This window comes from Pecten maximus, chromosome 2 (assembly GCF_902652985.1).
Source record: "Pecten maximus chromosome 2, xPecMax1.1, whole genome shotgun sequence".
NCBI lineage: Eukaryota > Metazoa > Mollusca > Bivalvia > Pectinida > Pectinidae > Pecten > Pecten maximus.
This window is the reverse complement of record NC_047016.1, coordinates 18,704,903-18,721,280: the sequence shown is the minus strand read 5'-3', so window position 1 is coordinate 18,721,280 and position 16,378 is coordinate 18,704,903. Positions and strand designations below refer to the sequence as shown.

Sequence of the window (16,378 nt, the reverse complement as noted above, 5' to 3'; positions counted from 1 at the left end):
CGGTGTTTTAATCATATTACGTTCAAAAGTCAATCTGAGGGTTGTCAGCTGAGGTGGCGATCTGTTGATGTTTTTACAAAAAGAGTAGTATTTGTGTTATGTGGACTATATATAATGTATACAGTATATAGTGATCTGCAGAAAATTACAGTAGGTAGTTGGGATAGAGAGCTGTTAAAGTTTTCTCAAACAAATGACCATTTCAGATCCATTTAAGGTCATGTTTTTCAAATGTCTTAAAGTGTTTAAATAACTGTCAAGGTCTAGAGGCCCAAACGTCAAACTATTTTTCAGTGGTCTGCAATAATAGTATGCCTACATGGTTATTCAAATAAATAACCTTGACCTGGGGTCAATCAAACATTTTAAAATATTGTTTTTAATATATTGTTTTACTTTCAGAGTTGTTAATATCAAATGACTTTGATTTTATTCATTTTTTTATTATAATACAAAATGCACTTGTTTTTCTCCACTCATGTTTAGGCAAATGTATATATTCTGACCTAGCTACATCTAGTATATCAATTGAAGAGTAAGAAACAAATTCAAATATCACAGAAAATGGGAAATAATATAACAAGTGAAAATTATTAACAGAAACTGAAAAATATTTCTTTTTGTTTTCCCATGTTTTTGCAAATTTCACATTGTACTGTATAAAAAAATCCCAATTAATTGGACTCCATCAAACTTGGTTGATATTTATTGCAGTTGTTGTGTCCACAAGGTCCAATAATAATAATATCATTACAAAGGACAATAACTCTGTAAGCTACTGTCGAATAATTACCATTTTCGAACTCATCCAAGATCTTGTTAATATATGGTAACGTACATAGTTTCCTTAAAATTGGTTGATATTTATTGCAGGTGTTATGTTCACAAGTTCCAATAATAATATCATTACAAAGAGCAATAACTCTGTAAATTATTGTTGAATAGTTTCCATTTACAAACTCATATGAGATCTTGTCGATATATATCTACATACAAAGTTTCATCAAAGTTGGTTGATATTTACTCCAGTTATCACCTTCACAAGGTCCAATAATGATATCATACAAAGGGCAATAACTCTGTAAGTTACAGTTGAATTATTCCATTTTCGAACTCATCCGAGATCTTGTCAATATATGGCAGCATAAAAAGATTCATCAAACATGTTGAGATTTACTCCAGTTATCATGTTCACAAGGTCTAATAATGATATTATTACAAAGAGCAATAATAATAGATCTTGACGATATCTGATTGCATACAATGTTTCATGAAACCTGGCTGACATTTAATCAAGTTATCATGTTCACAAGGTAATTATTGATGGACAGACAGATGGAAGGATGGAAGCTAGACGCCAGATGCCAAGGTATGGCATAAGAAACAAAATAATGAAAAAAAATACTGTGTCACTTCAGACACTCATGCAACCTATAGATATCGAAATAAAGCTGAAATACAAATAAGAAACAAAAGTTTGATTAGTTTAATCTAATTTTATTAAATGGGATCTCTAATAAAAAACATTATGATATTTTGAAAAAATCCAAATGAACCATGACAGGTCAACACAGGTGTAACATTGAAAACGCAATTATATGGTAATACAGATGTACAGTTATTGTTTCATTAAGAATTGTGCCATCCAAACTCTAAAATGATTCAGAATTCAACCTAGACACTGTAAGGACTGTTTACAGTTAAACCAAACACTGCCAGGACAGGTTAGTGTTATAACCAGACACTGTCAGGACAGGTTAGTGTTATAACCAGATACTGTCAGGACAGGTTAGTGTTATAACCAGATACTGCCAGGACAGGTTAATGTTAACCAAACACTGCCAGGACAGGTTAATGTTAACCAGACACTGCCAGGACAGGTTAATGTTAACCAGATACTGTCAGGACAGGTTAGTGTTATAACCAGATACTGTCAGGACAGGTTAGTGTTATAACCAGATACTGCCAGGACAGGTTAATGTTAACCAAACACTGCCAGGACAGGTTAATGTTAACCAAACACTGCCAGGACAGGTTAATGTTAACCAGACATTGTCAGGACAGGTTAATGTTAACCAGACACTGCCAGGACAGGTTAGTGTTATAACCAGACACTGTCAGGACAGGTTAGTGTTATAACCAGACACTGTCAGGACAGGTTAGTGTTAACCAAACACTGTCAGGACAGGTTAGTGTTAACCAGATACTGTCAGGACAGGTTAGTGTTATAACCAGACACTGTCAGGACAGGTTAATGTTAACCAGACACTGCCAGGACAGGTTAGTGTTATAACCAGATACTGTCAGGACAGGTTAGTGTTAACCAAACACTGTCAGGACAGATTAGTGTTATAACCAGACACTGTCAGGACAGGTTAATGTTAACCAGATACTGTCAGGACAGGTTAATGTTAACCAGACACTGCCAGGACAGGTTAGTGTTATAACCAGATACTGTCAGGACAGGTTAATGTTAACCAGACACTGTCAGGACAGGTTAGTGTTAACCAGACACTGCCAGGACAGGTTAATGTTAACCAGATACTGTCAGGACAGGTTAGTGTTATAACCAGATACTGTCAGGACAGGTTAATGTTAACCAAACACTGCCAGGACAGGTTAATGTTAACCAAACACTGCCAGGACAGGTTAGTGTTATAACCAGATACTGTCAGGACAGGTTAATGTTATAACCAGATACTGTCAGGACAGGTTAGTGTTAACCAGATACTGTCAGGACAGGTTAGTGTTAACCAAACACTGCCAGGACAGGTTAATGTTAACCAGATACTGTCAGGACAGGTTAGTGTTAACCAGATACTGTCAGGACAGGTTAGTGTTATAACCAGATACTGTCAGGACAGGTTAGGTTACACCAGATACTGTCAGGACAGGTTAGTGGTTATAAACCAGGATCCCTGCCCGGACAGGTTAGTGTTATAACCAAATACTGTCAGGACAGGTTAAGTGTTAGAACCAGATACTGTCAGGACAGGTTTAGTGTTATAACCAGATACTGTCAGGACAGGTTAGTGTAAACCAGATACTGTCCAGGAACAGGTTAGTGTTAAACCAGGATACTGTCAGGACTAGGTAATTGTTATAAGCCAGACTACTGTCCAGGACAGGTAGTTGTATAACCAGACACTGTCAGGACAGGTAATGTATAACCAGACACTGTCAGGACAGGTTAAGTGTTAACCAGATACTGTCAGGACAGGTTAATGTTATAACCAGACACTGTCAGGACAGGTTAATGTTATACCAGACTACTGTCAGGACAGGTTATGTTATAACCAGATACTGTCAGGACAGGTTAATGTTATAACCAGATACTGTCAGGACAGGTTAGTGTTAACCAGATACTGTCAGGGCAGGTTAGTGTTAACCAGATACTGTCAGGACAGGTTAATGTTAACCAGACACTGTCAGGACAGGTTAATGTTAACCAGATACTGTCAGGACAGGTTAGTGTTATAACCAGACACTGTCAGGACAGGTTAGTGTTATAACCAGATACTGTCAGGACAGGTTAGTGTTATAACCAGATACTGTCAGGACAGGTTAGTGTTAACCAGATACTGTCAGGACAGGTTAGTGTTAACCAGATACTGTCAGGACAGGTTAGTGTTAACCAGATACTGTCAGGACAGGTTAGTGTTAACCAAACAGTGCCAGGACAGGTTAATGTTAACCAGACACTGTCAGGACAGGTTAGTGTTAACCAGATACTGTCAGGACAGGTTAGTGTTAACCAGACACTGTCAGGACAGGTTAATGTTAACAAGACACTGTCAGGACAGGTTAATGTTATAACCAGATACTGTCAGGACAGGTTAGTGTTATAACCAGATACTGTCAGGACAGGTTAGTGTTATAACCAGATACTGTCAGGACAGGTTAGTGTTATAACCAAACACTGCCAGGACAGGTTAATGTTATAACCAGATACTGTCAGGACAGGTTAGTGTTATAACCAAACACTGCCAGGACAGGTTAGTGTTATAACCAGATACTGTCAGGACAGGTTAGTGTTAACCAGACACTGCCAGGACAGGTTAATGTTATAACCAGATACTGTCAGGACAGGTTAATGTTATAACCAGACACTGTCAGGACAGGTTAATGTTATAACCAGATACTGTCAGGACAGGTTAGTGTTAACCAGATACTGCCAGGACAGGTTAATGTTATAACCAGATACTGTCAGGACAGGTTAATGTTATAACCAGACACTGTCAGGACAGGTTAATGTTATAACCAGACACTGTCAGGACAGGTTAGTGTTATAACCAGACACTGTAAGGACAGGTTAATGTTAACCAGACATTGTCAGGACAGGTTAATGTTAACCAGATACTGTCAGGACAGGTTAGTGTTATAACCAGATACTGCCAGGACAGGTTAGTGTTATAACCAAACACTGCCAGGACAGGTTAATGTTATAACCAGATACTGTCAGGACAGGTTAGTGTTATAACCAAACACTGTCAGGACAGGTTAATGTTATAACCAGACACTGTCAGGACAGGTTAGTGTTATAACCAGACACTGTAAGGACAGGTTAATGTTAACCAGACATTGTCAGTACAGGTTAATGTTAACCAGATACTGTCAGGACAGGTTAATGTTATAACCAGATACTGTCAGGGTAGGTTAGTGTTATAACAAGACACTGTCAGGACAGGTTAGTGTTATAACCAGACACTGTCAGGACAGGTTAGTGTTATAACCAGACACTGTCAGGACAGGTTAGTGTTATAACCAGATACTGTCAGGACAGGTTAGTGTTATAACAAGATTCTGTCAGGACAGGTTAGTGTTATAACCAGACACTGTCAGGACAGGTTAGTGTTATAACCAGACACTGTCAGGACAGGTTAGTGTTATAACCAGACACTGTCAGGACAGGTTAGTGTTATAACCAGACACTGTCAGGACAGGTTAGTGTTATAACCAGACACTGTTAGGACAGGTGGGTGTTATAACCAGACACTGTCAGGACAGGTTAGTGTTATAACCAGACACTGTTAGGACAGGTGGGTGTTATAACCAGACACTGTTGCGACATCTTAGATATCTATAATCACGTATTACTCAATTCTACCCTGTATATGGTTATGGTGTTGGGTAATAAGAATATACAAGAATACTTATATAATATGTATATTTTATATAATAAGTTAGGACAAAACAATCACAGATATTCTTAACAAGAAAAATATACTTTTCCTAAAATACAATTATTAGATTAAGAAATATAGATATGCAATATATTCAACATAAAAACATATACATGTATACATATCAATATAGATAATCGTCATTATAAACTAGAATATGACAATAGTTGGAGTAACATTTCAATAGATACAATATATACTGCTGTATGTTAAAAATGGCTGGTGAAATCTGCCAATACTTGAGGCCATGGTTCTAAATATTGCCAACACCATATTCTTTCTATATAACTTCAATTGAATAAAAAACTAACATCACATAACAACTTAATTGATACTTTAAAACTGTGCTGATCAAGTTTTTCCATTTTCAATATTTCTGATACACATAAAAAATAAATGTTACCATTTACAAGCGGTGTTTTAAGGAATGACGATGATGTTCTATAGTCTACTATGTTATTATCAGGGGCTCAATCTAACAGGAGTAAAGGATATCAATATCACTCTCAAAATAGAAATCAAATTGAAATTATTTATAGTATTTTGTGAACTGAGGTCCAGACATCATGGCTCCACATAGAAGAGAGGGGTGCACTATAATTCTATACAGTACTGATGAAAAACATAGGAGACAACTGTCAGATATAGTGATAAGAAATATGGGAGAAAATTACTGTTATACAGATAGATTTCTTGTTTCAATGACATCTGAATTGTCTCAATTTTATTGAAAAATGTTAAAAAACATAAAAAAAATTGAAAAAAAAAATGCTAGTGACCTTTTTTACTCAGGATAGCATATGTATGTTTCAAAAATATACAAGTGGACTATTGGTTTATAATGAAAATATTGTGTGCATATTTCTTTTATAAAAACATTTGATAAAAATATACATCAGGTTCATATTACCAGAATATACACAGATCTACAGTACAGACCCTGTATAATACAGATCTACAGTACAGACCCTGTATAATACAGATCTACAGTACAGACCCTGTATAATACAGATCTACAGTACAGACCCTGTATAATGCAGATCTACAGTACAGACCCTGTTTAATACAGATCTACAGTACAGACCCTGTATAATACAGATCTACAGTACAGACCCTGTATAATACAGATCTACAGTACAGACCCTGTATAATGCAGATCTACAGTACAGACCCTATATAATACAGATCTACAGTACAGACCCTATATAATACAGATCTACAGTACAGACTCTGTATAATACAGATGTACAGTACAGACCCTATATAATACAGATCTACAGTACAGACTCTGTATAATACAGATCTACAGTACAGACCCTATATAATACAGATCTACAGTACAGACCCTGTATAATACAGATCTACAGTACAGACCCTATATAATACAGATCTACAGTACAGACCCTATATAATACAGATGTACAGTACAGACCCTATATAATACAGATCTACAGTACAGACCCTATATAATACAGATGTACAGTACAGACCCTATATAATACAGATCTACAGTACAGACCCTGTATAATACAGATCTACAGTACTGACCCTGTATAATACAGATCTACAGTACAGACCCTGTATAATACAGATGTACAGTACAGACCCTGTATAATACAGATCTACAGTACAGACCCTGTGTAATACAAATCTATACAAAATACAGATCGGTAGTCTTTCTGTTTGATTAACCATAAAATGAACTAAATATTTTACACTACAAAATAGATTACTGGATATTTCAATTGATTTAAGTGTAAATCAGAGTAAATAAGTGTCTTGTATATCCTCAATAAAAATGAAATAAAATTTACAAATCGGTAGGTTATTTTTCTATTTTGATTGATTATACCTATATATCATTTGACAATTATAGAAACATAAATTATGTTCTGATTCAAACTTTCATAGATAAAAAAATATTAAAAGTAAACCAAAATATATGATTTTTTTTTCTACAATTTTTTGTAATTTCCTTTGTCTTACATCTGCTGTTACTTCATTATAAAATTAAACAACATACATATAGCCCTTTTTTCTGAATATGAATATCCTTGTGACCCTTGGATCTGCATATTTAATCAAAAGTGTTGATATACAATGTTTCCATCTCAGATCTAGTAGCATGGACAAATGATCCAACTAGTTATGACAGCTATATCCAAGGGTCACAAGGATTTGTCTTCTCAAATGAATATCCTGGCTCCTTGACATCAAACTTTAATATTACTTAAGATCCAAGGGAATATTTGCAGACTTAATGTTACTATGTCCAAGGGAACATATTCAGACTTAATGTTACTAGATCCAAGGTAACATATTCAGACTTAATGTTACTAGATTCAAGGTAACATATTCAGACTTAATGTTACTAGATCCAAGGGAATATTGCTAGACTTAAATGTTACTACATCCCAGGGAACATAATCAGACTTATATGTTACTAGATCCCAGGGAACATAGTCAGACTTATATGTTACTACATCCGATAGAACATAATCATACTAAATGTTACTACATTTGTACATCCCAGGGAACATCACTAGACCTTGTGCTATAAAATCCAAAAGAACATCACAAGATGCTAATGTTACTAGATCCAAGGGAATATCGCTAGTCTTTCTTAGCAGCCCTGATCAGAAAACTTCTTCCAACATTAGAGAGTAACACTTTTTGCTAGTATTATATTATTCCACATTTCTTTTTCACATCAGTATAACTATTAAGAAACACCAGAAATGGTAACTAAAACTTGCTGATAATTAGTATACTCATGCCACAGCGAGTTGGCGTTGGTGGGCAGGACCCCTCTTTGCATCATCTACCCACACGTGAGGACTGGGAGAATACTTTGCCTTATAAGCTGGTGTTAACTTTGTCAGACGGGACACAATGTTCTGCAACTCCTCATCTGTGACCTTCTTTTTCATTCTTCTCTTGCGTTTCTCATCTAGATGTGGTACACGAATATTTGTTTTTGAAATCTTGGGAGCATTGTAGTTAAAGTCTTTATCAGCTATTGGTTCACCACCAAGGCTTGCTACAGTGTGTCGTGTGAGGCGACTGTTCACATCCTCCAGCTCAGAGTTGGTTATGGTGCGGCCCCCAATCACATGGTCAGTGTATCTTCTGGTTATACCAGCTCCCCCTGTACTAGCTACAGTAGTGCGGGTGATACGTTTGACAATAGCATTAAGCTGATCGGGAGAAGCTGTACGCGATCCATAAACATAATCCTTGTTCTCAAACTTAGCAGCTATAGTTTTACCTCCCAGGCTTGACACAGTGGGGCGAGTTACACGATGTGTTATTCCATTTAGCTCTTCAGCTGTAACACTTTCATAGGGACTTCCAACCCATGTATTATCATTTGTTGTACTCCCACGGGAACTCATGGTTGTCATTGCAGATCGACTACGAGGCTCACGCATCAGAGGTAAGGAATATCCACTCCTAGCAGATCTTCGACCAGAGTTTAAGTCACGCTGATCTCTGTAAATTTCGTAAGAAGTCTTTGGCCGTTCAAAGTCTTTGAAACACTTATCCTCTGCAGCCCATGCACCCTTGCTGTGCCCTCTGCTACAGGGACGGGATGTGGGTAAAGCCAGACGGTCCACTTGCTGCTCCAAGTACTTAGCATCCACGTTATGCCACGGCCCTATCACACGGAAATTTCCAAGTTTTGCCCCTAAGATGTAAAGCTTCTCAGCTGTCATGTACTGCTGCTCTGTGAGTGAGGGTTTCTCCTCTGCCCGCGCACTCTCCTCGCCAGATACAGCCATAGTGATAAGAATGTGTATATATATAAACTTCACGCTTATCCTGTCTTTGTCTCGCAAGCTCTCCTCAGGCCCAGCTTATGTCTATTCTCATAATGATCTAATTAAGTAGAAAATGTCTTTTGTTGTGAAGGTGTTTTAGGACTGAGAACAAGAGTTTAATCACTTAAAGACCACAGTGTTTTGTTCTGGTCACTTGTCTAATCTCATAATCACCACACTTTAGTCTTCACTCTCTAACACATTCAACTTCTTGATTGTAATTTAAATCACTTACCAATGGTAAAATGACATAAGAGAGATTGATTTAATTTCTGCTCCAGGGAATGTCCAAAATAACTTGCCAATGTGTAAGGTGGTTATAACACTAAACACACGCCCTTATATCTATCAGGAAAAATCTGTGTCAAGTCAATCAAAATTTCTCTGAGCATGCTCATATCAATCAGGGTTATACCAGAAACCTTCAATAGCCAGTCAAACTTCCAATCAGGTCAGTATGATCAGACGGAATCCACATCACAGCAACAGGTAAATCAGCAGGTATAGTAGGTAATTCACGAAAATCCACACTTTATCCACAGGTAAGTCAGAATGAGTTGTAGGTAAAATATTCATAACATTCACAATTTATCATAGGTAAGTCAATACGAAAGGTAAAATATCTACGGAATCCACAATTTATCACAGGTATTATGTCCGTATGAAAGGTAAATTATTCATGTAATCCACACATTTATCACTGAGGCAAGTTGGTACGAAAGGTGAAAAAATATTTACGGAATCCACATAATCCACAGGTAAGTGTTGACCTAGGTTTGGATGTTCACTAATTCAAACTTCAAGTTCACAGTTCAAATAAATTGTCTAATCAAAATCACTCAGAAATTTGATTTCTCTGTTCAAACAAATTTGTTTATACAGGTAAAGTATCAATTAATAAACCTACCATAAACAGATGTCAATAACTCGGTGTCCCATTAGTGATGTTCCAACAAAAGGCCATAAAAAAGTTTTGATTCCATTTAAAACAAATTCCAACGTAGGTTATCGATCAATTATCTACACAAAACATCCAATTTGTCCTCACTTACATGTCCCAATAGTGGCAGATTATCTGGCAGTTAGTGCTGAATGACAGTGTTTTGGTAACACAGTGTGGTGAAATCTGTCCCAGTAAGGCCTACTGACAGTTAACATAAGTCACAGCTTACCTGTATAGGTACATAGGTAATTTGTACTTACAAACCTAGGATTAATGTCCTATTGATTTTCATATACAGTCATTCTTTCACATTCACAGATCACCAGAAACAAGTGAAGGTTTTAAATTCCAGCTATTTGTCAGTTAATGCAGTACATAGGGATTAACACCTTCAACACGAATCCTTATTATTTATATAGGTAAATATAGGTGTGTGTCCACAGCTCCCTAATTCAAACTGAGAACAGCACAATCTTTGGTGGCGGTGGGGTGTTGGCAGGGATGTCACAGGCACCTAGAAACCATTGTTATCATATAAGTTGTCTCGACTTACACACAGAGAGGTAGGCACTCTCTCCAGAGAAACGCTTTACCAGTTCCGTAGCCGAACTCTTTTCAAATAAATGCTTTACCGAGTCCCTCATTGGCACGCTCTCCAAATAAATGTTTTGCCAGTTACGTAATCAGAACTCTCACCAAATAAATGTTTTCCTGAGTCTGTACAGTTTTTACTCTCTCCAAATAAATGTTTTACTAAGTCCGTCATTGGAACTCTCTCCGAAATAAATGCTTTACTACCGAGTCTGTAGTCGATACTCTCTCCAAATAAATGTTTTACTGAGTCTGTTGTTGATACTCTCTCTAAGGACTGTCAGATATTTAATATCTAACAAAAGTGAGAGGTAAGTCCAGCCAAGAACTGTACAGCAATCAAGCCTTAAATCTGTTTTACATGTAAGTTTTCTTTTTTCCCTGGCAAGATTTCAATTACTTTTAACCACAAATAGTTACACTGAAAAGACTGTTTAGATCTGCTAATGTAAAATCCTAGTATGAGACGATCGTGTATTAAATAAACTACCAATTTCTGTGACTGTGATAAGTTGTTCCTCTTCACGACAACTGTTGATACGTGAACCACACCAAATGTCTATATCTACCTATCCAGATCTGATTAGCTGTATGCACCGTTAATTTGAAATTGGTAGAGGATTTAATATCTGACACAAGCTAACCCAGGTGTCTGCTTCCACCGACTACCTGGCCTAGCTATTTGACACAATCAATATAGGTATAAAAGAGTGCTTTATACCCAACTCCAAATCTATCATTACGTTTGTGGCATATAAATCTTCCTATACAATAGTACTATTCAACTCTGATATCCCCCTGGATTAGCTTTGTTTTTACTCGCAAATTAGTTTTTCTTTATGTTGACAAGGAATGTCTTATTAGATTGACTAGTTTTCTTAAGTTGACATCCAACAGCTTTGATTGTCGAGGAGGGAGGCTTAAGGAATTTGCATGTCATTCAAAAATCTTAGTCTATCTTGTAGCTGCCTCGAATACACTTCAGACAGGAGGCACCCTGAAGTAGCAGTTCTCACAAGTTCTTATCATATACGAGACTTAAGTTGTTGGAGACACGGTTGTACACTTTAAAGTACAGTGTTGGCTAGGTTATTTTCAATGAATGTTTTCTCACCACTTCTAGACTTCAATAAAACAACTATGATAAGAAGGGAGACTAGAATTGTGGACTGAAGTCTAACTTTAAACAAGGAAATCATTTTAATGAAGATGTAGAAATAAACAGGTATTGGCCAAGAGTAACAAGTTTTAATTTCTGTAAACGTCTGTCTGTAGACAGACAGATGGACAGACAGACAGACGGACAGACTGACAGATGGACAGACTGACAGATGGACAGACTGATATCAGTATGCACTGTCACCGTCACCACACAATTTGTAAAATGCACCACCTAACCTTTGTTGTGGAGATTAAAACAAATAATTACCCAGTCCACGACTCTTAGGTATGAAACTCTAAAAAACTAAAATATTTAAACCTAATCTCATATAACAATGGGATATTTTATTCAGAAGAATTAAATCTTCAACACACACATTTTTGAATTTCCAAGGTCTTATTATTTTCGTAACAAAAGTAATATCAATATCAGTGCCAAACGTGACGATTTATCGACAGTCGGTGGGTACACATTACATTCACATTGTAAGACCTTGAAATGGATAATTCACTACTGCATTACCACACTTAAACCCCGTACATTTAATAACTCTCAACTTCCAGTCAGGTATACAAAAGTTAATGTCCACTACTAAACTCTTAAGTCTGACATTCATTCGAACCCCAGCGATGACCCGGCCTGGTGAAGTTTGAATAACAACTGAGTAGGATCACCTGGCTAGGGGCCCATTATCACACCACCTCTACCTATGTTAAAAATCTACCACTGGACATTGATTTCTCAATAAACATTCATCTATACTACAAGGTTCAATGTCAATCAGCAAATAATTCAGTTCACCTTAAATAAAGATTGAGATAATAAATTTTTCTTCTGCTTGAACTCATTCATGTCTTTGGGGCAGATAAGGAGAAAGGAAACCCAGACACTGACATGTAAATTTGTGTATTCTAGCTCAAACTCTGTTACTAATATTTCAGCTCAGCATCACCTATCTGAGGGACAGGCAAAAACTTGATATTTATCATGTTCTTGGAATGACTCCCAACATAGAAATGACATTGACCCATGTTCAAAGTCAACTTTTTTCAAAGCAGTTAAATCCCTTCTTCTGATTAACCAAAAGGGCCTAAAATAATGATATTTAATCATTACTCAGTTTGATTCTGGGATGATGCTCGACAACGTTTCCAACAAATATATGACCTTGATCTATATTCAAAGTCACAGGGGTAGATTGGTTAAAACATTCAAGGAGCATTAAGGCTGTGTATACAGGTTAGAAATACAGGTCCATCTGGCCTCTTGATCTGTTTCTTTCATTGTCAGTTCAGCAGTTATTTAGTTCATTAGCTGTCAACTTCAGTATTTTTTCAGTTTCCATTAAATATCAGATTTGAATATGAACTACATGATCAAGATTTCTCAGTGCTCTTCAACCATCGGATCATTTTTTTTAGTTTTCACTAGCTGTCAAGTGTACATCTGTTCAGTTTTTAACTGTCAGATCACTGTCTGTTCAATAATATCAATGATATTTCGTGAAATGCCTTGATATCACCATTTTCCCTCTTATATTGAAAAATGTATGGTACAGCAAGATATACTTGTCAGCAATTTCTTTTCAGGCTAAACATAAGTTACAATCCCCCTAACAACATTCACACAGAAGCCATTGATTGTGATCCATTTATACATACAACTGCTTCACAATCGACATAAATCAATTCACCATTCATCCTCAGACACCCTTATTTACAAACGATTTCAATGTAGAATAAAGCCAAATGAATTTTAATTCACCTATGTAAGCAGTATGCTGGTTACATGAATGGAATAGAGAATGTATGTATAGACGAGACATTCAAGTCAGCAACAATATATGTACATGGACCTGTTAGCCAGATACACACAAGTACTCTAAATAGTATGTCTCTGTTAGTCAAGGAATATTCATTAATAGCCAAGAAGTATATATACCTGTCAACCAAGAAGTGTATCCCTGTCAACCAAGAAGTATATCCCTGTCAACCAAAAGGTATATCCCTGTCAACCAAGAAGTATATCCCTGTTAACCAAGAAGTATATCCCTGTCAACCAACAAGTATATACCTGTCAACCAAGAAGTGTATCCCTGTCAACCAACAAGTATATCCCTGTCAACCAACAAGTATATCCCTGTCAACCAAGAAGTTTATCTCTGTCAACCAACAAGTATATCCCTGTCAACCAAGAAGTTTATCCCTGTCAACCAAGAAGTATATCCCTGTCAACCAAGAAGTGTATCCCTGTCAACCAACAAGGGCCCAATGGGCCCGAATCGCTCACCTGCAATGCAGTGATCTGTTCATATATGGATCCTGCAGTTATTTGAAAGCATGCTACAGGACCAATATAATGTCTCTCGGCACTTTGGCTATTCAGAAGTTATTTAAAGATTTAAGCATACTTGATCGACATGACCTTGAATGTGAGTCAGGGTCATTCATTTGAACAAAGTTGGTAGCACTTCACCCTAGCATGCTACAGACCCAATATCAACTCACAGGGACGCTTGGTTATTGAGAAAAAGTTGTTTGAAGATTTTAGCCTTTTTGACTCATGTGACCTTGAATGAAGGTCAAGGTCATTCATTTGAACAAACTTGGGAGCCTTTCACCCCAGCATGCTACAGGCCAAACATTAGGTCTCTGGAACTCTTGGTTATTGAGAAGAAGTCGTTTAAAGATTTTAGCCTTTTTGACTCCTGTGAACTTGAATGAAGGTCAAGGTAATTTATTTGAACAAACTTGGTAGCCCTGCACCCCAGCATGCTACAGACCCAATATCAACTCCCTGGGACTCTTGGTTTGTGAGAAGAAGTCGTTTAAAGATTGGAGTCTTTTTGACTCCTGTGACCTTGAATGAAGGTCTAGGTCATTCATTTGAACAAACTTGGTAGCCCTTCACCCCAGCATGCTACAGACCCAATAGCAACTCTCTGGGACTCTTGGTTATTGAGAAGAAGTTGTTTAAAGATTTTTAGCCTTTTTGACTCCTTTGACCTTGAATGAAGGTAAAGGTCATCCATTTAAACAAACTAGGTAGCCCTTCACCCCAGCATGCTACAGACCCAATATCAACTCCCTGGGTGATTGGTTATTTAGAAGAAGTAGTTTAAATTTTGTTTAGCATATTTAACCCCTGTGACCTTGAATGAAGGTCAAGGTCATACATTTAAACAAACTTGGTAGCCCTTTACCCCAGCATGCTACAGACCCAATATCAACTCCCTGGGGCTCTTGGTTATTGAGAAGAAGTTGTTTAAAGATTTGAGCCTTTTTGACCCCTGTGACCTTGAATGAAGGTCAACTTTATTCATTTGAACAAACTTGGTAGCCCTTCACCCCAGCAAGCTACAGGCCCAATATTAGGTCTCTGGGCCTTTTGGTTATTGAGAAGAAGTTGCTTGAATGGAAAAGTTGACGCCGGACGGACGGCCGGACAGATGGCCGGCCGGACGACGGCCAGACGACGGATGCCGCGCCACAGCATAAGCTCACTTGCCCTTCGGGCAGGTGAGCTAGCAAGTGTATCCCTGTCAACCAAGAAGTCTATCCCTGTCAACCAAGAAGTATATCCCTGTCAACCAAATGGTATATCCTTGTCAACCAAAAAGTATATCCCTGTAAACCAAGAAGTACATGTTTATTCCTGTCAACTAAGAAAGTATAACTAGTAAGTCAGGACATTTTATCTGTGTTACCTTACAAGCAAGAGCTAGAGTAGCAAAGTATAACGCCCTAATTAGCCAAGATGTATAACTCTCTCAGCCAAAAGTTAATATTCTCATATATAGTCAAGAAGTAAAACTCTTATCCAAGAGTGTAAAAGTATAACACTCTTAACCAAGAATTAAAATACTCTTAACTAGGAAGTAATTCTCCGTAAGATGAAGAATTTTTTTCACATACAGTAAGTTACATCAACATCAAGACATGTAGCCTGTTGTTCTTCCCTAAAGCAGAATGAGAAATTATAGAGATTTCAACTTTGTTTTTTTTTATAGCAGATCTTTTCGATGGTTATTGGCTGTTCTAAGCAATAAAACACTTCATAAACCCATAAAACAAAACAAATTAGCACATAGTATTAGTCTCTGTACATAGAGATGTCAAGAAGTTATACTGCCAGGGGATAGCAAACACTCTATCTCTCCTTCAAAGCCAAAGACAGAAAAGCATGAGGCACATTAAGTGTGTATAGAATATATATAACAGTGATACCCTTTTCATTCAGACATAAGTTGGTAACAAAATCTGTGATGACACATGGTCAATTGATGACACAGAGACAGCTAGAGATGTGACTTACAGAGAGGCCTCATGGAATCTGTGATGATATGTGACTGAAAGAGAGAGCTCATGGTATCTAAGATGGGATTTGACTGAAAGAGAGAGCTCATGACATCTGTGATGAGATGTGACTGACAGAGAGAGGGCTCATGGAATCTGTGAAGAGATGTGACTGAAAGAGAGAGCTCATGGTATCTTAGATGGGATTTGACTGAAAGAGAGAGCTCATGACATCTGTGATGAGATGTGACTGACAGAGAGAGCTCATGGTATCTTAGATGGGATTTGACTGAAAGAGAGGGCTCATGGAATCTGTGATGAGATGTGACTTACAGAGAGGCCTCATGGAATCTGCGATGAGATGTGACTCACAGAGAGGGCTC

The 16,378-nt window shown here is 37.3% G+C and overlaps 1 protein-coding gene and 1 long non-coding RNA gene across 16 annotated transcripts in view; one reads left to right on the top strand and one right to left on the bottom strand.

Annotated features, from left to right (window-relative positions):
• Positions 1-16,378, bottom strand: part of LOC117320614 (calcium-binding protein NCS-1-like) — a 49,550-nt gene that overhangs the window by 12,191 nt on the left and 20,981 nt on the right. The window lies entirely within an intron of this gene.
• Positions 508-4,321, top strand: LOC117320626. Of its 15 annotated transcripts, none has more exons than XR_004531144.1 (7): positions 508-1,788; positions 1,851-1,974; positions 2,219-2,312; positions 2,435-2,588; positions 2,649-2,864; positions 3,378-3,623; positions 3,836-4,321. It is a non-coding gene; the product is annotated as an uncharacterized LOC117320626 (long non-coding RNA). The 15 variants fall into 15 exon arrangements; XR_004531145.1 differs by having other exon boundaries at positions 510-1,788; positions 1,881-1,974; XR_004531141.1 differs by having other exon boundaries at positions 511-1,788; positions 1,881-1,942; positions 2,189-2,312.